The 27,857-nt window shown below is 39.4% G+C and overlaps 1 protein-coding gene across 9 annotated transcripts in view; it reads right to left on the reverse strand.

The window, feature by feature from the left end:
• Positions 1 to 24,114, reverse strand: part of STYK1 (serine/threonine/tyrosine kinase 1) — a 63,740-nt gene extending 39,626 nt beyond the window's left edge. For 2 of the 9 annotated variants that reach the window (XM_077170054.1, XM_077170049.1), the window contains exons 1-2: positions 23,905 to 24,114; positions 23,654 to 23,718 (exon numbers count right to left, since the gene is read on the reverse strand). The gene's annotated coding sequence lies outside the window, so the exon portion shown is untranslated. Of the gene's footprint in view, positions 1 to 1,764; positions 2,949 to 10,027; positions 11,762 to 23,653; positions 23,719 to 23,816; positions 23,836 to 23,904 lie in introns of those variants that run through there. The other 7 variants (XM_077170048.1, XM_077170051.1, XM_077170047.1 and 4 more) reach the window with 7 other exon arrangements.
• Between the last annotated feature and the right edge of the window lie 3,743 nt (positions 24,115 to 27,857).

Raw genomic sequence — 27,857 nt, forward strand, 5'->3', positions numbered from 1 at the left:
TGCTGTATGGTATGTAACTCCACTTCTTACTTTCTGTAGATGCTAAATGCAAATGCACAAAAAGTAATAATAAATCTAGGTTTTTGAACGTAAGATGTACAAAGATATAACTGGTAACATAAAAAAATGGTGAGGGAAAGGGCTATATTAAGAAAAGTATGTATATGCTATCGAAGTTAAGTTGCTATTAAACCAAATTTAATTGTTATGTATTTAGGACATTAAATTTTAATCCTATGATAACCACAAGGAAAACAAATGAAAAATATATCCAGATAGAAATGAGAAGGCACCCAATATGACACAAAACAAGAAAGTAAATAAATATAAAAGTAGACTTAAATGGAAGTAAGGGGCAAAAAGGTGTGACTTACAAAGGCTAAATAGCAAAATGGCAGAAGAAAGACCTGTATTATCAGTAGTGATTTCAAATGTAAATGGATTAAACTCTACAGTCAAAAGTCAGAGATTGACAGAATGGATAAAAAGCATGACCCAACTATGTGCTGTGTTGTCTGCAAGAGACTCACCTTAAATTCAAAGATATAAGTATATTGAAGGTGAAAGTATGGAAAAGTATATATTACACAAGTAGTAACCAAAAGAGAGCTGGTGTGACTATGCTAATATTGGGTAAAATAGACTTTAGATAAAAAATGATTCTGAGGGACAAAGATGGTCATTATATTCTGTTAAAGAGAACAATTCAACAGGAAGATATAATGATTATTAATATATAGGCACCTAACAGCAGGGAACTAAAATATGTGAAGCAAATACTGACAGATTTGAAGGGAGAAATTGACAGTTCTACATTAATAGTAGGAGATTTTACCACACCATTCTCAAAAATGAATAGAACACCTAATCAGAAGATCAATAAGGAAGTACAGTACTTAAATGATAAACTAAACAAACTAGACCTAACAGACATTTATAGAGCATTTTATCCAATAACAAAAGAATACACATTTTGCTTGAGTGCAAATGGATCATTCTTTAGAATAGACCATATGTTGGGTTACAAAATAAGACTCAATAAATTCAGACATATTTATATCATACAACATATATTCTTCAACAACAATGGAATGAAGCTAAAAATCATTAACAGAGGGAAAAAGGGAAAATTCAAAAATAAATGAAAATTAAATAACATACTTTTAAATGACCAATGGGTCAAACAGGAAACCAGAAGCAAAAATAAGAAATATCTTGAGGTAAATGAAAATGAAAGTACAACATACCAAAACTGATGATATGCAATTAAGGCAGGGTTGAGGGAAAAATTATTAGCTCCAAAGGCTTAAATTATAAAAGAAGAAAGACTTCAAATAACAGAACTAACCTCAGAACTGGAAGAACTAGGAAAAGAACAGCATACTAAACCCAAATTTAGCAGAGGGGAGTAAATAACAAAGATTAGAGAGGAGATAAATGAAATAGAAAAAACAGCAACAACAACTGAGTGGATTAACCAAACCAAAAGTTGACTCTGAAAAGATCAATGAAATTGATGAAGTTTTAGGTACACTGACAAAGTAAATAAGAGAGAAGATAGAAATAACAAAAATCAGAAATGAAAAGGGGGACATTACTACCAACTCTGTTAAAATTAAAAAGACTATAGGTGGACTTCCGGAGAAGATGGCGGCTTAGTTAGGCGCACGGGTCTTAGTTCCTCCTCCAGAACAACTACTAAAGAACTAGAAACAGTACAGAACAGCTCCCGGAGTCACGACAGAAACCAGACACACAGCGTACCCCATTCCGGAATGGCTGAACCGGCTAAGAGACTCCGTTGAGGTGAGGTCCCCGAGAGGCGTGCGCTTCCCGGGGCTGAGGCGGCTGGCAGCCGGAGCCCCTCCCTCCCTCCTCCCCAGGCCGGCTGGGAGCTTTGGATTGGGTTCCCCAAACCACGGCGACCGGAGCCCCTTCCACACACGCGGCTTCCCAGGACAGCTGGGAACATTGGATCAACGGTTCCCCAAGCCACGGCGGCCCTCCCACACGTGGCTTCCCGGGAATGGAAGCTAAAAATCCATCCAAATTAGCTTTGGAGTGGTGGTTCCCCAAGCCGCGGTGGCCGGTGACCACAGCCCCTTCCACACATGCAGCTTCCCGGGCCGGCTGGGGGCATCGGAACAGTGATTCCCCAAGCCGCGGCGGCTGGCGACCCTCCCCTACAGGCGACTTCCCAGAGGGAAAGGAAAGAGTCTCCAACAGTAGTAGAGACTGAGCCCAACCTAACACCAATAGTGGCATTAAGGAAAAACTTCTGACTACTAAAAATAAGCCCTCAGCTCAGGCGAAACTGATCAAAGTGGAAGTCACCAATTGGGCTAACTGAAAAAGAGGAAAGGGGGTGAAACAGATCCTTCTGCGGCTGTTTCTATGGAGGCTTTGTTGCCTCTGGGCTCAGCGCTGGGATTACATAGGTTACAACTGCCCCAAACGCAGAAACAGGCTGCTTTCAGGGCTCTCTACCACCTGAACCTTCCCCGCGGGAGGGGTGAAATGCAACTCAAGTGGAATACCTCTCTCAAGGAATTCAGATCCCAGGACTTCACAATTTGAAGCCATTAAAACCAACCTACAACCTTTCCTCTGTCTCCACCACACACCCAGCAGTGAGAGTCTTCCAAAGTTAAAGGAGCCACAACAGCTTTTGCTGGTGGGACCCGCAGACAGACAAGCACCACATACTGGGCAGGATAAGAAAAACAGAGCCCAGAGACTTCACAGGAAAGTCTTTCAACCTGCTGGGTCCCACACTCAGGGAAATCTGATTAAATGCCCAGACGCCAGCAAAAAATAACAAATCACACCAGGAAAATTGAAGATATGGCCCAGTCAAAGGAACAAACCAATAGCTCAAATGAGATACAGGAGCTGAGACAACTAATTCTGAATATACGAACAGAAATGAAAAACCTCTTCAAAAACCAAATCAATAAATTGAGGGAGGACATGAAGAAGGCAAGGAATGAACAAAAAGAAGAAATGGAAAGTCTGAAAAACACAAATCACAGAACTTATGGGATTGAAAAACACAGTAGAAGAAATGAAAAAAACAATGGAAACCTACAATGGTAGATTTAAAGAGACAGAGGATAGAATTAGTGAACTGGAGGATGGAACATCTGTAATCCAAAAAGAAACAGAAACTATAGGGAAAAGAATGGAAAAATTTGAGCAGGGGCTCAGGGAATTGAATGATAATATGAAGCGTACAAATATATGTGTTGTGGGTGTCCCAGAAGGAGAAGAGAAGGGAAAAGGAGGAGAAAAACTAATGGAAGAAATTATCACTGAAAATTTCCCAACTCTTATGAAAGACCTAAAATTACAGATCCAAGAAGTGCAGCACACGCCAAAGAGAATAGACCCAAATAGGCGTTCTCCAAGACACTTACTAGTTAGAATGTCAGAGGTCAAAGAGAAAGAGAGGATCTTGAAAGCAGCAAGATAGAAACAATCCATCACATACAAGGGAAACCCAATAAGACTATGTGTCGATTTCTCAACAGAAACCATGGAAGCTAGAAGACAGTGGGATGATATATTTAAATTACTAAAAGAGAAAAACTGCCAACCAAGACTTCCATATCCAGCAAAATTGTCCTTCAAAAATGAGGGAGAAATTAAAACATTCTCAGACAAAAAGTCACTGAGAGAATTTGTGACCAAGAGACCAGCTCTGCAAGAAATACTAAAGGGAGCACTAGAGTCAGATACGAAAAGACAGAAGAGAGAGGTATGGAGAAGAGTGTAGAAAGAAGGAAAATCAGATATGATATATATAATACAAAAGGCAAAATGGTAGAGGAAAGTATTACCCAAACAGTAATAACACTAAATGTTAATGGACTGAATTCCCCAATCAAAAGACATAGACTGGCAGAATGGATTAAAAAACAGGATCCTTCTATATGCTGTCTACAGGAAACACATCTTAGACCCAAAGATAAACATAAGTTGAAAGTGAAAGGTTTGGAAAAGATATTTCATGCAAATAACAACCAGAAAAGAGCAGGAGTAGCTATTCTAATATCCAACAAATTAGACTTCAAATGTAAAACAGTTAAAAGAGACAAAGAAGGACACTATATACTAATAAAAGGAACAATTAAACAAGAAGACATAACAATCATAAATATTTATGCACCGAATCAAAATGCCCCAAAATACATGAGGAATACACTGCAATCACTGAAAAGGGAAATAGACACATCTACCATAATAGTTGGAGACTTCAATTCGCCACTCTCATCAGTGGACAGAACATCTAGACAGAGGATCAATAAAGAAACAGAGAACTTGAATATTACAATAAATGAGCTAGACTTAACAGACATTTATAGGACATTACACCCCACAACAGCAGGATACACCTTTTTCTCAAGTGCTCATGGATCATTCTCAAACATAGACCATATGCTGGGTCACAAAGCAAGTCTCAACAAATTTAAAAAGATTGAAATCATACACAACACTTTCTCGGATCATAAAGGAATGAAGTTGGAAATCAACAATAGGCAGAGTGCCAGAAAATTCACAAATACGTGGAGGCTCAACAACACACTCTTAAACAACGAGTGGGTCAAGGAAGAAATTGCAAGAGAAATTAGTAAATATCTCGAGGCGAATGAAAACGAAAACACAACATATCAAAACCTATGGGATGCAGCAAAGGCAGTGCTAAGAGGGAAATTTATTGCCCTAAATGCCTATATCAGAAAAGAAGAAAAGGCAAAAATTCAGGAATTAACTGTCCACTTGGAAGAACTGGAGAAAGAACAGCAAACTGACCCCAAAGCAAGCAAAAGGAAAGAAATAACAAAGATTAGAGCAGAAATCAATGAAATTGAGAACATGAAAACAATAGAGAAAATCAATAAGACCAGAAGTTGGTTCCATGAGAAAATCAATAAGATTGATGGGCCCTTAGCAAGATTGACAAAAAGAAGAAGAGAGAGGATGCAAATAAATAAGATCAGAAATGGAAGAGGAGACATAACCACTGACCTCACAGAAATAAAGGAGGTAATAACAGGATACTATGAACAACTTTACGCTAATAAATACAACAATGTAGATGAAATGGACAAGTTCCTAGAAAGGCATGAACAACCAACTTTGACTCAAGAAGAAATAGATGACCTCAATAAACCAATCACAAGTAAAGAAATTGAATCAGTCATTCAAAAGCTTCCCAAAAAGAAAAGTCCAGGACCAGACGGCTTCACATGTGAATTCTACCAAACATTCCAGAAAGAATTAGTACCAACTCTGCTCAAACTCTTCAAAAAATCGAAGTGGAGGGAAAGCTACCTAATTCATTCTATGAAGCCAACATCACCCTCATACCAAAACCAGGCAAAGATATTACAAAAAAAGAAAACTACAGACCAATCTCTCTAATGAATATAGATGCAAAACTCCTCAACAAAATTCTAAAGTCCTACTTGTGGGTTTGTTTTTGTTTGCTTTTTTTTTTTTTCAGTTTTATTGAGATACCATCACACCCCATATAATTCATCCAAAGTGTGCAATTAGTGTCTCAAGGAACCATCATAGTTATGCATTCATCACCACAGTCAATTTAGAACATTTTCATTAGTCCCAAACAAAAACAAAACAAAACTTTCCATACCCCTTTCTCACTCTATTACTGACCCCTATGTAGGTGTGTTACATTTGTTACTGTTGGTGAAAAAATATTAAAATATGACTGTTAACTATAAAAAAAAATTAAAAAGACTATAAATGGATATTATGAATAGTCATATGTTAATAAATTAGATAACTTAGATGAAATGGACAATTTTTTAGAAACACACAAATTACCTTCATTGACTCAAGAAGAGATAGAATATCTCAACAAACCAATTACTAGTACAAAGATTGACTTAATAATCAAAAACCTCCCAACAAAGAAAAGGCCATGGCCAGATGGTTTCACCAGAGAATTCTACCAAATATTCCAAGAAGACTCAACTCCAATCCTATTAAAACTCTTCTGAATTATTGAAGAGGAGACAACATTCCCTAACTTATTCTATGAGGTCAACATCACCCTCATACTAAAGCCAGTTAAAGATATTACAAAAAAATGAAAATTACAGAATATCACTTATGAATAGATAAGCACACATTCTCAACAAAATACTCACAAACTGACTCCAAAATTATGTTTAAGAAATTCTTCATCATGATATCAGGTGGTATTTATCCCTGGTGTGCAAGGTTAGTTCAACATATGAAAATCAATTGATGCAGTATACCACATTATCAGAATTAAGGCAAAAAACACATGATCATCTCAACTGATACAGAAAAGGCATTTGACAAAACATAGCAGCCTTTAGACTACCTATATAGGCATGCCTAAAGTTACTTCTGGAGGATCTCTTTTGTTGCTCAGATGTAGCCTCTCTAAGCCCCTACGTGGGACATGACATCTGTTCTAGTTTGCTAGCTGCCAGAATGCAACATACCAGAGGTGGATTGACTTTTAATAACAGGGGATTTATTTCATTAGTTCTTCAGAGGAAAGGCAGCTAACTTTCAACAGAGGTTCTTTCTTACATGGGAAGGCACAGGGTGATCTCTGCTGGCCTTTTCTCCAAGCCTCTGGGTTCCAACAACTTTCCCCAGGGTTATATCTTTCTGCATCTCCAAAGGCCTGGGCTGAACTGCGAGTGCTGAGATGAGGTATGCTGAGCTGCTTGGGCTGTGCTATGTTGAGCTCTCTCATTTAAGCACTAGCCAGTTAAATCAAACATCATTCATTACAGCAGGTACGCCTCTTAGCCGACTGCAGATGTAATGAGCAACAGATAAGGTTCACATATCATTGGCTCATGTCCACAGCAACAGAACTAGATACCTTCACCTGGCCAAGTTGACAACTGAATCTAACTACCACAACATCCAAGGGTAAAAGTCTCCCTGGCAACGTGGGAGATGACTCCAGGGATGAATTCAGTCCTGGCAGCATGGGATCAACAATTCCATCCTGATCAAAAGGGAGAGAAGAAGTGTAACTAATAAAGTATCAGTAGCAGAGAGAGTTCAAATAGGATCAAGAGGCTACTCTGGAGGTTGCTCTTACGCAAGCTTCAGTTAGACATTGTTACCTATCTTAACCTGCCACCCCCCAACCAGGACCATTCCAGTCAATCCTAAAAACACCTAGGGCAATATATAATATTCCACAAGGGTTCCATGCACTAGAGTAACCTTCCAGAAACCTACAACCTCCAGATGTGTCCCATCCAGATAAGTCCTGAAACCTAGCCCAGCCTCTCCAAAACATCATATAGTTCCATCTCCCTACCCCATATTAGCGACCAAAACCTCCAATATCAAAACTTTAGAATTGGCATAGCCCAAACACCCCTAAAGAGAGGGATGGAAAGATCAAAGGTGATTGTGGAGTTATACAGAGAAGACAGGATTTAACAAATAAATCTGAATGCTGAAATACTAAATTGGTATCTCTTTTAGTCTCCAGTATTTTAGGGCAGCTAGAAGTAAAAACCTAAAATTGTGGAATTGTAACCCATGTCAAACTCTGAAATATGCTCCCAACTAATCATGGTGCTGTGCTTTGAAATTCATAGCTTTTTTGTATATATGTTATTTTTCAAAAAAAGAAGGGAAAAAAGTCTATTGTGATGACAAAAAAAAAAAACATTTAAGCTTTCTAGCCTCCAGTGTTCTGGAGCAGCTAGAAGGAAAAATCTGAGAAGATGGAATGGTAGCCCATGACAAACTCTGGGATCTGTCCTGTAGCTACTTGTTGAGAGTGTTTTGAAAAACTATTGCTTTTTTATTCTTTGCTTTGTATATATGTTATACTATACAATTAAAAAAAGTTAAAAAGCAAACAAACAAACAAAAAAAAATAGCACCCTTTCTTGATAAAACTCATTAGAACACTAGGAATTGAAGGAAATTTCCTCAACGTGATAAAGGGCATATATTAAAAGCCCACATCTAATATGCTACTTAATGATTAAAGACTGGAAGCTTTTCCTCTAAGATCAGGAATGAGACAAAGATGCCCACTGTTACACTGTTTTTCAACTTACTGGAAGTTCTTGCCAGAGTATTTAGGAAGGAAAAGAAATAAAAGTCATCTAAATTGTAAAGGAAGAAGTAAAACTCTCTATTTGCAGATGACATGATCCTATATACAGAAAACCCTGAAAATTTTAAAACAAAGCTCCTGGAGACAATAACTAAATTCAGTAAAGTGACAAGGTAAAAAATTAACACCCTAAAATCAGTAACCTTCCTATACACAAGGATTGAACAACTGGAACAGAAATCAGGGGGAAAAAAACTGCATTCACAAAAGCAACTAAAAGAATCTAATATCAAGGAATAAATCTAAGTAACAACGTAAAGAATTTATATGCAGAATAACATAAAACATTGCTAAAAGAAATAAAAGAAGACCTAAATAAATGAAAGGACATTCCATGTTCATGGGCTGGAAGACTAAATACATCAAGATGTCAATACTATCTAACACAAGTTTTAGTTTTAATGTAACCCAATTAAAATTCCAACAACCTTCTTTGAAGAAATGGAGAAGTCAATCATAAAATCTATATGGAACCAGGACTTCTAGGAAGATGGCAGAATAGGACAGGTCGAGTTCATATCAGCGCCAAGGAACAGCTAGAGAAATGACAGAAAAATTACTGGGACAGTGATTCCAGGGTGTAAGCACAGAGGGAGGCCTTGGTTGCAAAAGCTGAGGAATTGAGATGCAGAGAACCAAAGACCATCCATCTATTGCAAAGAGCCTAATGCATCCCTTTCCAAACAGAGACCCAGAGCCTTCAGGAGTGCAGGGGCAGGGAGACCAGGGACCTACACCCTTTGCCTGCACACATGTACATCTGCATCCCAGTACCCCTGGACCTTCCTCCTTCTTTCTCCGTTCATTTTCCTTGATCTGACACCACTCCTATTTCTATCTTCTGCCTTTTGAGAGAAAGTACTGGATTTCCAGAACTAGCACTCTTTCACTGTGAGCCTGAGTGTCGAGAAAGGACCAGAAACCCAAGAGGCTCGAGTACCAGCCTAGAAATCAGGATCTCCATGCTGGGTCCTCAGTGCCCCAGGCTCCACCTTTCTACTGAAACCAGCTTATAAGAGGACAAAGAGTGGATCCAAAAGCCCAAGAAGTGATTCTCTTTAAATCCAGAGAACCAGAATCGTGTAGATAATTTGCCCCATGCCCTGTGATATCTCCTAGGTCAATAAGGCTTCCTCCCACTCTCCAAAGTTATCGGGGAATTGTGATTTTTCTGATCTGTGCCTTCCCCTCCTTTCCTATACACCCAGCACTTGAAATGGACTTTGAAACCCTTGGGAAAGAGGCTTTATCTTGGGAAAGAGTCCTGACAGTGTTTAAACAAACAACTCTTGACAGTAAAAACTGAGGTTTATCAGCTTTTCTTGTTTCTTATTTTACCTATCTAGAGGAATTCCTGAAACACGTTATATTCAGCAGCGCCAAGGAAGCCTAATTTTTACCCCAGCATCTCACAAAAAGTCTGCTTTGTAGAGAAGCAAAGTGACTACAAGACACACCACCCCATTGCACCTGGATGAGAAATGCAGTACTCACAGACTTTACAAACGGCATGGGATTAAAAATGTGATTACATAGATGAACAGGTTTTATTTTCTTCGAGGTGCTATACACACATTCAAGACGTTTTATTTTTATTAATACTATCATTCTACATCCATATCTCCAATTCTATAATGACCCATCTACCACACCCAAGCCCCAAAAGCCCGGAAATGAAATATCTTAAATTAGATATTCCTTGGCTGATTATTTTCTCTCTCCAGCATCACTAATCAATAGCAATTTCCCCCAGTTGAGGGAATAAGTACTATCAATAAGAGAGAAAATCCACGAGCACCCCACCATCATCACCACCACTCCCACCACCCATCAAACCCAGAACGTCCCCCATCCCTCTGTGTCTCCTACCTGATTAACACATCGGAGGACACCTGCATTTACTGCTTGTGGCTTCTTTCCAGCACCTTGTTCCTGCTGCTGTCAATCACATCACATTTCTAAGGATCAGTATCCCTCTCGGCTACTCGTCCTGCTGTGCTCAGTTTCTAAGGAAGAACTTTTGAGCTTTAAAAACCTCTTGCCAGTCCCCCTGCTCCTATGAGGAGTTATTTTTTGTTTGCTAGTAACTCCTCCAGCCTACTGTAGCGCACTGCCCACTGGCAGAGAGAAGGGCCCAAGCTGAGGACGACAGGAGGAAGCAGGCTACAAAGCCTGTAGGGACACACACCACACACACACACATGCACACACACACACACACACGCACACACGCACACATGCTTTCTCATTCTCTGATAAATGAGTCCAGCCAGGCAGACACAGATGGACAGGAGATTTTGCAACCCGGAAACCAACTCAGCTGCCATTTACCTCAGTGCTGTGTCATACGGGTGTGTCACTCTAGAGATTCTATATCTATAACTCAATCCCATGTAAACAATAACAAATGCCAGGCAAGAGAAGAGGGAGACCTCTAGAAATACCTAAAGGCCAACTCCTCCACAGCCAGAAGCCACCAGGAAACTCTCCTGTTAGGGAGTGGGTCTGTGTGGTTCAGAGCAGAGTGGGCTAGGGGCTGGGGACGTGGAATCAGCACTGACTTGGTGCCATCTCCTCAGAGACAGATATCTGGAGTTCTAGTTCTGGTTTGGTGGGTGGGTCACTGGGCATCCTGAGGCATATTACCTGACCTTGCCATTCCTTCTTTTCCTATTTTAGGGACCAGGGAAACTGCCTCTCTCCTAAGGGCAGTGAAGAACCTGTTGTCAAAACATTCACAATATTTTAATATTGGATCTAAGTATCTGCATTTCTGTTGGGAGGAGGGAAGTGGGGAAGTTAAAGTCATCATAAAGTGAATGTGGGTTTCAAAGCTCCTTAGACTTCAACTAGGTTTGATTTGACAGCCTAAGTATTACGGCTACTAAGAGATCTCTGAATTTGACCATCATGTTGTGGAAAAGAGATTTTAACAAGATGAATCAAATAGCACAATGCTGCGAAGTAAGGCATAAAAAACGGAAAGGATACTAGGTAGTATTATATTAATCAACGAGGGGAAAGGTGTATCTGCTTCATTTTTTCTGCCTCTAAATTTCTCAGCTCCTCATAGCTGATTCCATTGATCCTACCATCTTTTACTAATTTCCACCCAGTTCCTGAACCAATCCTGAAGGAGGCAGTAAGGGTGTCAACAGTCTCAGCTTCCTTCTCCCTATTCTTCTTGTCACACTCTCTAATTGGGAAAGAGGTAATCTTGACCCATTTTCACCCAATTTGTCCAGTTACTCAGACTTAGGATCGAAGTCTGGAGTCCTATTATGAATGCTACCCCAGGTAGATGGGGTTTTTTTGTCCTCTCTATGCCTCCATCAGTGCTTTCTCATGAGATCAGAAATTTGCTCTATATACCAACTACTGAGCTTCTGCAATAAATGGAAACACTTCAAGATAATACTCCCTTCTGACCTAATGCCTAAATATGACTACCAGCTAACTACCCCCACTCAATGTCGCTCCCACCGACGCAAGCCTGGACCTCCTAAATCTGACCGTATAACTGAACTGTCCACCTCTACCATCTAGTTAGTTTATTTCAAATCATTCACTCCTAGGAGCCCAGCCTTATTCCAAGTCATTCTTTCAGATGCAAAACAGTCATATAAATTCTTAAATATATTTCCTATGAAGGAGAAGTGCAGGGAACTGTAAAAAGGTATAAAAGGGAAGAACCAAGTTAGTGCTGGGAAAGGGGAGAGTCAGGGAAAGCTTCCCTAAAAAAAGGTGGAATTTAAATTGAGAGATAAGGGCTGTCTAGATAAAGATGGGCACGTTGGGGGGGTGGGGGATGGCGGGGAGGGGGCGGGGGTGGTGGTGAGGAGGGGTGGGGAAAAGAGGCCAGGCCTGGAGTCAGGACAGAGTGACACATTCTCAGATCTGGAAGATGGTCAGTGTTCTTGGACAACAACAAGAGACGGGAAAATAATAAGAGTGGACACTGCAGAAGGAGGCCACATGCAGATCAAATGCACCTTTTAGGCCATGTTAAGCATTGCTCCTTTTACCCTAGGTGCCCCTGAAGTGTTTTAGGTAGAAAGCAGCATGATCAGCTTTCTGTTTTGAAAAGATTGTATTGGAACCACTCAGCAGTAAAAAGGAACAAACAGGCAACAGCTGGATGGAGCTTAAGGGCATCACACTGAGTGAGAAAACCTCAAAGGGTAATATACTATTGTCATTCCATTTACATGTTCTCATTATATTACTTTTGCTGCTTTTGTATATATTTGACATTTTCAATTATAAAAACTCAAAAGATAAATAAATTTTCATCAAGAGAGAAGAGGTCTCAAATTATTTTTGAATAGCTGGTCAATGGAATACTTTAAATCTATTATATTTATGTTCACAGAAATTTTTAAGAACATTGGGAATTTTTATGTTAATATGTTAAGTGAAAAAAGCAGATTATAAAAATGTATATACAGAAAGAGCATAACTTATAGTTTAAGGGGATATATCAGTGTAGAGGAAACCCAATGAGACATATATCAGAATGTTACTGTAAAGATGGTGATGGTATGATGATCCTTTTCCTCTCACTACTTTTATTTTCCACATTTTCTGAATTAAGCCTTACTTATTTTATATTTTTTTTAATGAAGGAAGAAAGACTGGAAGGCAGAAAAGTTTGAAAGCAGAGATAACAAAGGAAGAAAACATACTGAGGTTGACAGAAAAGACTGGAGGGGAAAAAAAAAATCTTCCTAAAGAACAAGTGATCAGAATTAAAGATGAGGTAGAATCACTGAACCAAGATTTGTGGTTTCAAAGAGAGCGTTATTGGCCTAAAGTCAAAGTGAAGACGTGAAAGTTACCAGCCTCTTCCTCATTGCTTGCTAAAAGCACCATCTGGCCTACCTGGGAGAGAGCCAAGCCGGAACTATCAAGAACAAAGTTAATTTATCATTTCTACCAAACTGTGGTGCAGCAGAAAGAACATGGACTGGACTCAGAGATGTAGTATAAATTTGTGTCAACCTTCTGAAGGTTTGGTTTCCTAATCTGTACAACCAAGATAATCATGCCTGCACATTTGTTTAACTTATCAGACCAAAGTGCTCCAACTTTGTGTTTCTCAATTTTCCATTTCACTTGAGGTTCTCTAACTTTGGTTACTACTACCCCACCATAATGATCTCAAGGGAGTGCAGCTGTCCTTCAGTGCTCTGGCACAAATGTGGATAAAATCCCTTTCTTCTTAACACAGGTGTGATACAATGAAAGTGCCAAAAGACTTACCAGATGTTAAGAGAGAATGGTTGGGAAATAAATTCACTTAGCAAGAAGTACAGAACTAATGTGTGTGGTGGTGGTGGTGGTGGGGTGTGTGTGTGTGTGTGTGTGTGTGTGTGTGTGTGTGTGTGTATGCATTGTCCTAAGTAGAGTTTGCAGTTTTACTCTCCATGGCCTGTATATATCCACATTTGCAGCTCAACAGCTGGTTCAACCCAGTCATCTATATTTATCCTTTCCCCAACCCCCTCTGAACTTATAAGCATGAGAAAGATACTATTTTACAATCCTTCTTTCCATATGGTGTTCTATACCTTCCATGGTAAAGGTAAAGAAGCAAATATTGTGGTCTTCAATTCACTTCTAATTTTTAATAAAAGTCTCAAAAATGTAATCTAGTCATTAGGCCAATTCTGTAATCAAAGAGGCCAGTCTCTGCTAATTAGTTGTGTACTCTTGAAGAAATTAATCACTCCCAAATCTCAGTTTTCTTATCTGTTAAAATGGCTTCACAGTATTATCTCACACTTTGAACCACTGTAAAGATTGTGACATCATGTATATAAAGCATTTAAACAATACCTAGCATATCATAAATATCGGTGACTACTCACATTTCTATAATAATTATTATCATGATTGTCATTCCTCAAACTATATCTTCAAATAACCTCTCCTTTTGGATATGAACTTCATCCTCTGCAACATCAATATCACAACATAAAGCCTTAATTAGAAGACTCATATTTCTGTGTGTCATCCAGAAATAAGAGAAATTATTTCCTAAAGATCTATATTTAATGTTTGCTTACAGGAAATCTACTTAGGTTTCTAGTACAAATTTCTCACCCTCCTTTTACAAAGTACCCAACTGTTTTTAACTTAAATTTAAATTTAAATTGTTTCATATCTTTTGGATTTGAAGTATTATGTGCTTAAAATTAAAGTAGATGGAAGTTTTAGACTTCCTTTCATAGACCTAGAACATGAACAGTGGTTCTACTTGAGGAGTTTTGCAAAAAGCCCAAGGCCCTAGAGTGTATCCTGGACCCATTAAATCAGAATCAGACCCTCTGGACATGAAAACTAGGTATTGAGATTTGTTTAAAACTCCCAGGGTAATTCCAGTATGCAGCCAAGTTTGAGAACTTGCCTGCCTTGAACCCTTATCATCATCTCCCTTTCTTAATCCAGAGGAAATTCACAAACTAGTAGATAAAGGTTCTAAACTGGCAGCTACCATTCTAGAATTGAGCCTCTGTCTGTCTTTCCATGTAACTTTGAGCAAATTTCATCACTTTCCTAGGTTTTAATTCCTAATCTATAAAATAATGAATCATCATCCTTGTTCTACCCAATCAGAGACATTGTGACAGGACAAATGAGATGAAAGATGTAAGTTTTAGAATAAAAGTATTTCATAAATCCAAGGCAGAATTATTCCCTCCCAACACCCACACATACGCACACACATATTTATACACGCCCACTGCCATGTCTTCTGAAGCATCTTCCTACCCAACGTTAAAGCTTTTCTATAGTAAAAGGCTTGGGGGCAGTGCAGCGGTGGCAGAGTGGCAGAATTCTTGCCTGCCATGCCAGAGACCCAGATTTGATTCCCAGAGCCTGAGGACCCGTTAAACTGTTGTTGAGGCATAATTTTTAGGGAGAAAAATATCAATGCATATAAAGAGAAGGTGCTATGAGGAGCACTTTGGAGAAAAATTCATAGAAGTGGCATGGATTTTTAAAGATGTGTTACTCTTTGAAATAAAAGACCAACAAAGACAGCAATAAAAATCTGTAATTCAGGACAGAAGGACAGAGATCATGATTTAAGTGTCCAAATTCCAGAGGAAAACACTAAAAGTCTTCCCTTAACATTTGTTTAAATTGGACCACAAAGATACATGAGGTGTTGTTCACCATCCCTTGCTCTAGTTTCGTCCTCCCTATGCCACCTCCAACATATGTTTGGACCTTTCTCCAGGACCCAAGTAAGAAAGCTAAATTTACGTATCTGATCCTTGATCCATCTCATCTCTCCCACATTTTCCACTTAACCCAGTCTCTTTCATTATGGAGCAGAGTTCGGACATTAAACCGAGTAGAGTAATCTGCTTTGGTCTCCACCCTGCTCTATTTCTCCTTAACTGACATTTATGCTCAGCACAAGCTTCCCTGATACTGGTTTTTGCTTCTACTGCTGCCTAGTAACGTTTATTGCATCCAGTTAGAATGACAAACATTTCTATGGTGCTCACCAGGTGTTAGGCAATGTTCTAAGTGTTTTACATATACTAGCTCAATGAATTCTCACAGGTGAAGGAACTGGGGAGCAGAGAGGTCAATTAACATGCTCCAGATCACACAGCTAGTAAGCACCAAAGATGGGATTCCAACCGGGGTTATTTGGCTTTAGAGTCCATGTTCCTAAACATTGTGCTCTATCGCCCTGCTACTAGATTCTCAAAGACTCTTTTTTGGGTGCAAAAGTAGCATTATCTTGAAACATTATCTTTTTTCTTTTTTAAATTGAGCTACAATTCACATACCATAAAATTCACCCTTTTAACATGTACAATTCAGAGTTTTTAGTATACTCACAAAATTACACAACTATCACACTATTTAATTTTAGAATATTTTCTAATTTTAGAAAGCTCTGTACTCCTTAGCAATAATGTCCCATTTCCTCCTCTCAGACCCTGGAAACCACTAATGTACTGTCTGTCCCAATGGATTGGTCATTCTGGATATTGCAAATAAAGGAAACCATACAATATGTTCCTTCTGTGTCTGGCTTCTTTCACTTAGCATAATGATTTCAAGGTTCATACATGTTTTAGCATGAATCGGCACTTCATTCCTTTTGTGATAAAAAAAATTCCAATTTTGATTATCCATTTATCAGTTTATGGACATTTGGGTTGTTTCCACTTTCTGGTTATCATGAATAACAATATCTAAACATTCATGTATGTTTTTGGGTGAACATATTTTTTCATTTCTCTTGCATATATACCTAGGAAATTGCTGAGTCAAATAGCACCTTTATGTCTAACATTTTGAGAAACTGCCAACTGTTTTTCAATGTGACTGCATCATTTTATATTCCCATAAGCAATACATGAGGGTTCCAATTTCTCCACATCTCACCAACCCGCTACTGTCTGTCATTTTTATAATAGTCATCCCTGTGGGTGTGAAGTGTAGCTTTTTATTTTTACTGGCAGCTCCCTAATAATTATGATGTTGAGCAGCTTTTAATGTGCTTGTTGGCCATCTGTGTATCTTCTTTGGAAAGATATCTATCTAGAGCCTTTGCAGATTTTTAAATTAGACTGCCTTTATATTGCTGACTTGTCAAAGTTGTTTATCTCTTCTACATAGTAGACCCTTATTACATATATGACTTGCAAAAATTTTCTCCCAGTCCAAGGGTTCTCTTTTTACTTTCTATAAAAGTGTTCTTTGAAATACAAAAGTTTCTCATTTTGGTGAAGTTCAGTTTATCTAGTGTTTTTTTTTTTTTTTTTTTTGGTTGCTTGTGCTTTTGATATTAAACCTAAGAAATCATCGCCTATTCCAGGATCACAGAGATTTACACTTATATTCTTTTTTAGGAATTTCATACTTTAAGCTCTTAAACTTGGATTTTTGATCCATTTTGAGTTCATTTTTATAAATGGTGTGAGGTAAGGGTCCAACTTCATTCTTGTACTGTGGATATCCTGTTGTTCCAGCACCACTTGTTAAAAAAGATATTCTCTGCCCCACTGAATTGTTTTGGACCATTTGCTGGAAATCCAGTGACCATCATGTGAAGACTGATTTCCAGACTCTCAAGACCCTGTAAGTCTGTCCTTACACTAAAACCACATAATGTGGATTACTGTAGTTGTGCAGTAAGTTTCAAAATCAGGATGTATGAGTCCTCCAACTTTGCTCTTTGTTCTTTTTTTCCCCCAAAAACTGTTTTGGCTATTCTGGGTCTCTTGTATTTCCATATGAATTTAGGATCAGCTTGCCCATTTCTGAAAAGAAAGTCAGCTGGAATTTTCATAGGGGTGGCACTGAATATGTAGATCAATTTGGGGAGTACTGCTACCTTAACAATATTTAGTTTTCCAATCCATGAGCTTGTATATCTTTCCTTTATGTAGGTCTACTTTAATTTCTTTTGATTATTTTTCATGGATTTCACTGTACAAGTCTTATTTATTATTGACGATAATGTTACAGCTCCATGGCCTCCAAAGGTTAAATCAGGATTTGTATTTGATTTGGTGAGACCAGAATCCTCTGTTTCTGAGAGAATCAGTTCTAGAACAGATTGGGCAATAAGTGTTTCCTAGAGGCTGTCCTGCCTCTCCTAGAGGCAATCTAGACCAAGTATGAAACAGTATTATAAGGCCACTAATGATCCTTCTCTTACCTGAATAAATACACGGAATATAGGGAAGCATGTTCTATAGCCCTCTTGGTCTCAGGACCCAGTTAATATTCTCTGATAGCCCTGAGGTGGTCTAAATTTCTCATGTTGTAATGAATTGGGACTTGAAAGGGTTTCCAAAAATCTACGTCCCTTACTTCCTGTCAACATAAATGCTCCTTTATCTGACCTTCTACAGAGACCCCTACTCCCTGAGCACCCAACAAATGTTTCAATGAGGTTTAAAGGAAAGTTGCAAGGTTGTAGCTTCTAATTCCACTGCTAAACCCATAGATCAGATATGTTGATGAGAGTTTTCTTCTAGCACAGAGAGTTCTAGTGCAGGGTTCAATGAACTTCCTTCTGTGAGTGATTTATCTCACAATCTGAACATTTATAACCCACAAGCTGTCAATTCAGCCTTTCTGATAATATCAAATCTTTATTGCCCATCTGTTTTATCTGTTCCTAGATAACCTAAATTCATACTTTCATTTTCAAGTCAGTCTGTTCCTACCTCCCAATCAATGTTAACTCAGTGAATTAAAATTTTAATATTAGCCCAAGGAAAGAAGATTCTGAAGAAGAAAGATGAATGTGTGCTGGTGAAAAGAAGAAAGTGTATAAATATACAACATTTGGTTTATTTGGGTTTTTTTTCCCCAATCCTGCAACATTGCAATATTTTCCAAAATTATCTTCATTTCATAACAGAAAATCATTTCAGAATAATCCAACCTCATATTATATGTGAAAATTAATGTCTGACTGAAAATGTGACTTGCAAAAATGTCACAAAATAAATCAGAAATCTAGTCACACATGGAATCTCCTGATCATGAATTCATTGTTAGAGTATCCTTAAGAATGAAGCATGGGTGAAAAAAAATAAAGATAGGGGATGAAATTGAAGCCATCGGGGTTATGGTTGCTTCCAGGGCTTCAGGAAGGGCTGAAAACCCAGCGAGCTCAACTCTAATAGAAAGCCATTCCATTCCTATACTGTAAATGCAGTGATCACTCCCCACCTACCGTGCCACTACGGTCACACCTCAGCTAGAAATATCAAAAACTAAAGATAAAATGCAACAACCCTGTCTTCCATTTCTTCTACTCCCCTGATAAGCACATTACAAAATGCAGCACATGCTCCACAAATACCAACAGGACCCTAGACATGTAGAACCAGAAGAGCCCTTTAAAAGAATGAAAATCCCACCCATCCCTAATTTACAGATGAGGAAATCGAGGCACAGAGATTAAGTACCTTCCAGTAGTTAATTAGCAGCTAAGCTAAGACTAGCATTGGGTGTCACGCATCTTCATCTGTTACTCTTTCCTCTACGGTTTCCCATCCCTCATAAGGTTGGCTGGAAATTTAGTTGCTTATTGTTCACTGAAGTAGGGATGAGAATGAGGGGCAAAATCCTGGTTCTTGGAATTCATCAGGCGCATGTACTTTTGCAGTTTCTTCTGCTTGCCGAGGCTTTAGGATGTTCACGTGTCTGGACTTCCCTCCGAAAATCTCTACCCTATACATGTCTAAGGTTGAAGACTGGAGATTATATATTCCAGGTGTGTCTGGTTTTTTGTTTTTGCTTTTTTTTTTTTTTTCCTCATTGCTGGCAGCTTTAAGAATATTTAGTAAATACGCTTCTCCCTTCTTCCATCAGAATTCATTCTGACTCCTAATAAGATATCCCAAGGAACACTAAAGGCGTCAGGTATTACGTGAGACTTACGGGGAAAGCCCACAGAAGTAGAACACAGGGCAGCCACCTGGTTTCAGACTAGACCGGCTGAATTTATGGGATGTAGTTATAAACTTGATGGGAAACTGGGTGGTCAGGATAGAGTTTTGGCATTCTCTTAACCCCCTTTCCTTGTTCCCTGAACCACAAGTCGGGCTCATACCACTCAAATAAACAAGTGCTGCTCACTACCCTGAGGCAGCACTAAATTTGGGGTCCAGGCTAAAGAGGGATCATGCAGCACTTAGGCAGAGGTCAACCAGGGGTTTTCCTTGTCTGGGCCAAAACAGCCCAATCTGACTTGAGAGACTTTAGAGAAGTTGATAAAGAAGTCCTTTATCCGATATAAACTAGCTTTGGCATATAATTGGTCCTGATGGCTAATTAATATCAGAAAAAAAAAGGCTTAGGATTGACTTCTCGGAACCCCAAGTTATCACCTTTAGCAATTATTTTTCACCATTCAGTTGGTGAAATATATATATATATATATATATATATATATATATATATGCTATAATATGAATATATATATGCTATAATATGAATATAGCATAAATGCTGTCTCTGGAGTTGTGCAACATAGCACTATGCATTTACCCAAAGACAGGGTCATCTGGTTAAATCATTGAACATCTGTGTGCAAGATTTCAGATAATTGTTTTGAAGCTTTCACCATAAACCTACGCGACAAAATATGAGTATTTTGTCATATTTTGAGTATTTTGTCATATTTGAGTATTTTGTCATATTATGAGGTTTTCCTATGGCCACAGTGTACATTTTGACACATTTTCTAAATTAAACCTTTAGCATCTACCACTATATGTTCTTAATAGAATTATAACTAACTTAGGCTAGAATTTTACATTTATAATACTTTTCATGTAGATCAATGTTCTAGAAATAATGCCCTCATCGCAACATACTCTGTTACAGGAACAATTTTAGCAACTACTTTTGATAGCATAAAGAAGATAGGACAGTTCACCATGGATGAGGGCTTAAAATAGTTGTAGAAAAAAAACTCAAAGCAGCTTTTGCTTTCATTTACAAACCTAGACAGTAATTTAGTCCATAAAAATATGAAGCTACAGGTCTGAAAAACGCAATCATTGTTTTCAATTTGCTTTGACCATGGTAATTGTCAAGAATTGTTTATCTATATGCCTTGCTACCACAATGCCAAGACTTATTATAAATGAGAAAACATTGAATTGGGGCTAAAGAAGGATTGAGCACCTGGAAATCCTACTGTTCCTCAGTCTTAGAAATTGGTATTCACAATATGATAAGCTGGAATTCACCCTGCCCAATTTACCCAAAGGTGTGGGGTGGGAAAAGTAGAGGAGAAGGCTACCTGAATTGAGGAAGAGCAGTCTTAGAAAATGGGATTGAGGCGAAGGTAAACCCCTTTACTCCATCCCCATCTGCCTTTCCTTGTCCAGTGCTGACTCTCCCCAACTAAACTTAAGCCTATCTCCTCATTATTATTCTAGTTAGGAAACTCAAAGAAATGCTGAGAAGTTCAAACATCAAAGATTTCTTTTTTAAACCTGGAACAATCCCCAGAGATTTCCTAATCTACCCTTCATTTTCTGAGTAAAAGATAAAAGAAACAATGAAGGGCTACTGAGGTAGATGCCTTGTTATTTGCTCACAAAGAGAATGTAGGAGTTTAAAACAGATTTCAGCTCCCAAGACTCAGGACAGAACTCTTTCCACTCCTTACCAATGTCTGTGTAATTAGCCGATTTTCCTTTGTGCATATTCATTTCTTTCTCCTTTTGTTTTCCCCAGTTAGAAACTTTGAGCAAGACATAATGTACCAATACTGAGAATTTAATACCCAGTCTATGTATTCAGCACTTATCAATGTGTCTATTATAACCTGTTCTTTCCCAAATAGTAATTTCCTTGAGAATTCAGTCATCTTCTTTTTTTATTTCCCTCATTAGCACAGCCCCAGAGTAGGTAGAGAGCAGTAGCCCATCTAAAATCAGATGGAGACCAACTAAACCTAAGCTGGTAGGGAGAAAAACATGAAGTGACAAAATTGGAAAAAAAAAGATTGAAACTTTCATGAGAACAAGAATATAGGGTCTTTTTGGCAATTTGTGTTCACAACTGTATCTCTAGCATCTAGAATAGTGACTGGCACATATCAAGATTCATATGCCTGTTGAATAAAAATAACTAAATTCATCTATAAAAATAGAATTTGATTTGAAGGGAAATCTTTTTAAAAAATAACCTATAGTAATCAATCAGGCTTAAAGGATTTAACTATAACACTAGGGATACAAGGGGGGAATAAAGAATAATTTTCAGTAGTGTTATATGGGAAGTATCATGGCACCCAGGCTTCTGCTCAGTGGGAAACATTTTAATTCTGTCATCTGGCAGCATGCTGTTTTTCCAGATAAAGGGATACAAAGTTTGATTGCTACAGCAGGCAAATGGTGATCCTTCATTGCAAAAACAGGACAGGAACTCAATAAAGAGAACCCAGCCAGAGAAAACTCAGGTGTAGCAGAAAGAAAATCCCCTCGACCTCCCCCACTAAAGATGTCTGCCCTAATCCCCAAACCTGTGAATGTGTTAGGTTGCATGGCAGAGGAGAATTAAGGTTGCAGATTGAATTAAGTTTGCTAATCAACTGCCTTTAAAATAAGGAGACTACCCTAGGTTATTTCTGTGAGCCCAATGTAATCACAAGGGTCCTTAAATGTGGAAAAAGGAAGCAGAAGTGTATCAGAATAACGTGATGTGAGACTCAACTGGCCATTACTGGCTTTGAGAACAGAGGAAGCCAAAACCTCTGGAAGGTGGAAAAGGCATGAATGGATTCTACCCTAGAGCCTCCAGAAAAGAATGAAGCCCTTCTCACACTTTGATTTTGGGTCACTGAGACCCATTTCAGACACACATGCTCAGGTTAAAACAAAAGGGAGATGCAGCATCCACAGATCCAGGCAGAAGTTTAGAGCATAAGCTTTTTGGGGCTGGTTGTGATGAGGTGGGGAAGGTGGGAAAACAATGCCTCTGCAGAAGACAGCCATGCTCAACTAACTTTGAGCACGTGAATAATTAGATACTTAGTAATGGAGGCCCCAGAGAAAACTGATGGCGTTTTCATTGATGAAAATACTTCACAATGTCTATTTGAAAGGCCTGGATGACCCGGCTGTGAGCAGAGATTCTGGGGCACTGACGAGGTCAACTCCTACAAAGTTTTATTTCCAGGTGCATGTCAATTTGGGCGAGCTGCACAATTGAGCAACTCAACTTTTTATTTCCTCACTTCAGAAATGGATAGTAATGGGAAATCTGAAAGAAACCTCAGATGGAAAAGAGGATTCATTATAGAAGGAGGTTAAAAATCCCAGAAGGAGGCATAGGAAATGAAAGGGAAAGAAAAGGTTCAAAATGGGAATGAAGTTGAAGGGTTGATAGTGAGAAAGGCGAGACAGAAAAAGAGAAGACACTACAAGAAAACAGAAATCCTAGTCAACAAGGAAGAACATATCACTTTATACAGTTTTTAAAGCATTGCTACATAATCTCTTTAAATATCACAATCACTCTGGAAGGTAATGGCATTCTCATTTACTCTTAACAGCTGAAGCTGAACCTGAGAGCAGTGATCCCAAGGCCACACGGTCGAAGGCTATGTAACCTGACAAGCCAACAAATAATTTCTTCACGAGCACTGTTTTTATCTTCCCTCTCCCGATTGCCCTTCTCAGGAATAACAAAGGCCCCTCATCACTGTTTTTTTTTTTCTTGCAGCTGCTCTTTTCACCAAACCGCTGAGTCAGGTATAGTTTCTTAAAAACAGAGAAGCCAAAAACTTCAAGATGTTTGTTCCAGGGAAATGTGTACAGGTTAATTCATCTGGTTATTATAGTTTGTTTTTGTTTACATAAAACACAACGAGCTGATCACAACCGTCCCACTCCCGGCCACCTCCTTTTTCTTTTTCTTCCCCAAAGTCAAGTCCAGAGCTAGCTGCATCACTGGCATCTTATCCCCCCTTCCACCCTTCCTTACCCCCAAAGTCCCCGTTCGCTACCGTGTCCCTCCTCCGGGCACTCTGGTTTCAGATGGAATTGGTCCTGCCGGGAAAAAAAAACATATAAATATACACATGACGGTTTGGGTAGGGCAATGTATGCCAGCCTCAAGGAAATGCTTTTCAGTCCCGCCTTCCCACCGTGGGGCGTGGCCGCTAGGCGAGGATGGAATTTGGGTAGCCTCCCCACAACGGGAAGTGTGCGGGCTCCGGGGTTTCCCGCACTCACCACACACCAGCCAGCAGGAAACCTCCGCTGAAACTGTGAACGCTGGGCTTGGGGTGGTCTACGTACTCATTTCCTACCCTAGTGATTGCAAGTCGGTGAAGTATAAAATAAACTCGGTTCAAGGTGGAAACGGAAAGCTATGCGAAAAGGGCAACAGCGCCACCTCTTGTCCCACCCCATAGCAGTTGCTTTCATTGTTACTTAAAATGATCTAGGTTAGAACTTCAAAGTTGATTCGTCCCCTCCGCCCTTGCCTTTACGTCATATAAGATACTGTTTACGATGGTTGCTAATTGGGGGAATCTTTAAGGTATAAGTGAAAATAAAAATCCCAAGAGTAAGTAATCAGTCATTCATTACGATATGTTTTTTAAACACCCATTATATGCCGGGTTTTTCTGGAGATACAGTGGTGAACAGGTAGTTATGTTACCTACCAACATGAAATTTACAATCACAGAATATCTAGAAAGAGCATAGCTTTCAAATTAGATATTCAAAATTAGATATTATAATATATATATAGCAAGTTCTATTAAAGAACTATAGGTCATAGATTACTTGAATAGATGACCAATTTGTTAAGCATTAACAGCATACCAAGCAGAAATTTGCATCCTTTAGAGCAGAAAGAATTTGGGTGCTATGTAAAGTGGAGGGTTTAGAGATTAAGATACTTTAGTTCTCTAGAGTCTCCTCCACCGAAATACTTATTTCCTTCAGAACTCTTTTAAAACAGGCCATGTTAAGAAAAGAGTGGGATGACGTTTCATCAGTTAATTGTTCCTACGTGCCAAAACTGATTAATAAAAGCCAGATGAACTGATCTGAGCTTTATATTATTTAATCTCCTCCTCTACCTCACCAGTTACCCTAATCCCCTTGAGGGAAGAGACTGGTTTATTCATTTGTATAATTCCTGTAGCATCCTAGAACATAGCTGGATACTTAATAGGCTCTGAATAAAGATATATACAGACTTATAACTGAGTCCCAGGGAAAGTGGAGTGCAAGTAAAAACGGTTAATCTCACTCAAAACTATTTTTGACCTTGGGTATATGTATAGTATTGCTTTAGAACTGTTACAAAGGAATTTAATGCAAAAGTGAAGCAGATGGAGTCTTCCAACTTATCTGCAAACATTGCCCTCCCACAGAAGAACATCGATGGAAGTTAGCTCCACAGGATCGGGTCATCTACCTGGAAGGCTTGCCCTGGCAGACAGGAACACAGCAACTTTGATGGAATATGTACATAGAGTCAGCAGTAGAGGTTCTGTAACAATGCCTGGTACCTAACTGGGACTTCTCAAGCATCGAGAGAAAAGTAGACACTGCCAGAAGCAGCCCAAGACAGAGGAAGAAAAGGATGGACTCTATGTAGTAAATGGGGATTGGGTTGATGACAATTTATGAGATGTCCTCACTGCTTTGAAGAGTCCCAGGGACAGTAATGAAAGGGATCTTTTTAGAAGACCAGAGGTCTTGCAACTGACTAAAGACAGAGACAAGGGATCATCAGTTATTATTATCAGTCCGACTCCACATTTATCACACTGACTGTCAAAGGGAATGTGGATTATGGATATTGAACTTTCCATGAATATATTGTGTCCTTATACACTGCAAACCATTTTTCTATTGCTGCTGTAACAAATTATCACCAACTTGGTGGCTTAAATAATACAAATTAATTATAGTTCTGTAGGTCAAACGTCCAATATGGGCCTCTCTGAACGAAAATCAAGGTGTTGGGAAGACTGTGTTCATTTCTGGAGATTCTAGGGGAGAACCCCTTTCCTTGCTTTTACCAGCTTCTAGAGGTCACCAGCATTCCTTGGTTTGTAGCTCTCTTCCTCCCTCTTCAAACATCATGTCTCTCAGACTCTTCTTTCACCATCTCTCTCTCTTCGACCATAACTGAAGAAATGTCTCCACTTTTAAAGACTCATATGTTTATTAGATTGGGCCTTTAGAGAAAATCCATAATAATACTTCCATCTCAAGGTCAGTAACCTCAGTCATAGCTGCAAATTCCCTTCAAGGTAGCATATCCATAGGTTTGGGAGATTAGGGCATGGGCATCTTTGTATTCCGTGTTCCTGTACATAGTAAGAGGTCAATAAATGTTAACCACAGAAGAAGTATCCCATTTGCCAACTACTTATACTGATAAGGAACATCCACACTTCCCATAGGGAAAAAATGTGCTGATATGGAACATTTTGCCAACCTCTTGGCTCCACTCCTTTCTTCTCTTTTTCCTCCTTTCTCAATATGATGATTTGGGTGTCAACTTGGCTGGGTGATGGTGCCTGGTTGTCTGGTCAGGCAAGCACTAGCCTAACCATTGCTGCAGGGATATTACGTGGCTGGTTTATTAAATCATCAGGCAGTTGACTACAGCTATGGCAGATTACATCTATAATCATCTAAGGACGTGCCTCCCACAAACAAGATAATCCAATCCATTGGATTTGATTGAATCAATTGGAGACTTTTAAGGGAGAAGAGAGAATTTTCACTGCTTTTTCAGCCAAAGAGCCTCTATTGTGGTGTTCATTGAGACCCTTCACTGGAGTTGTCAACCTAGCAGCCTGCCTTATGGATTCAGGACTTTTTATCCCATGGTTGCTTGCGTGAGACCCTTTTATAAATCTCATATTTACAGATATCTCCTGTTGGTTCTGCTTCTCTAGAGAATCCTGACTAATACACCCACCATTCTGATGGAATAATTTAGTATATTTTAAAGATCACCCATCTACAGCCAGAATCCATACCTTCATCACCTTGGGCAGGGTGCCCTACCTGAGCTTTAGTTCCTGATTTGTAAAATGAAGACGTTGAATTAGATTAGCTCCAGTCCATTTCCAGTTTCATATTTCATGATTCTCAAATCCTTGAGCACACACACACATATGCCTACACTCGTCTAGTCCAAACTCCCACCTCCCTAGAACAATTTCCCACAGCAGAATGTCTCTCCCGGTGAATCCCCCATTCAAGACAGGATGCTTTACTGAGTTGTTTTTAACCAAAGTATCACACATCGGGACTGAGTTCAAGTTAAAAGTCACAGGAGTATGGAAACATCTTAAAGTCATTTCACATGTCCATCCTGATGTAATCTGGAAAATCGAAGAGCCACAAACAACAAAAAATGAAAAGCCAATAGCCAGGGTCCTACCCTTCGGGGGCATTTCTCCAGGTCTTGGCAACATTGCCACACTGGGTGATGTTCTCGTTATGCTTCTCCTTGGCCTTAGGGACCTGTTGGAGACCATTTTTGTGGCACCACCACCAGCCTCGGCCACCTCTCGGGCCGATGCAGGGCTCAGCTCGGCTCCTGGTTCGGGTGCCGCTACAGCAAGGAGCCTGTCATTCTGCTGGCCCTGGGAACAGTGCACACAGGCGCCGAGTGCGAGCCCCCCGTGGGGACGCCAGACTGAGACGCCGAGCACGGCTGGCCCACGGGAAGGAGAGAACAGATATCTGGGATGTTCTCCCACTGCCACAACCACCTGGGCAGCTTCCAGGAACATGGAGTGAAATGGGAAGGAAGTACAACCCAACAACCAGAGGGTGTGGCCCACCGCCACCAACTACTTCAGGGTCAGCAGCAAAAGTCAGCACCGGGAGCGGTTCAGCCCCCACCCCCCTTATTTATTCTATGTGTGTCTGTGTATTTTTAAAGATTGAAACAAAACCATTTAAAAATCACAGCTTCCAGAGAAACTTGACGGTGGCGCCATGCTGGGCCTTGTGTTTGAGCAAGGGCTCTGAAAACATCCTTGTTAACAATGGCTTTGCCACTGGGGATATCCACAGAGTACCTTGTGGGCATGAGGTGATTTTGGTTATAAACTTTCACAAAAGACTTGATCTTTGATCTCTGGGTGATTTTCTTCTTGCTCAGGGCAGCTGACACTTTTCAGGGGTAGCAGTGATTC

Source organism: Tamandua tetradactyla, chromosome 7, assembly GCF_023851605.1.
Source record: "Tamandua tetradactyla isolate mTamTet1 chromosome 7, mTamTet1.pri, whole genome shotgun sequence".
NCBI lineage: Eukaryota > Metazoa > Chordata > Mammalia > Pilosa > Myrmecophagidae > Tamandua > Tamandua tetradactyla.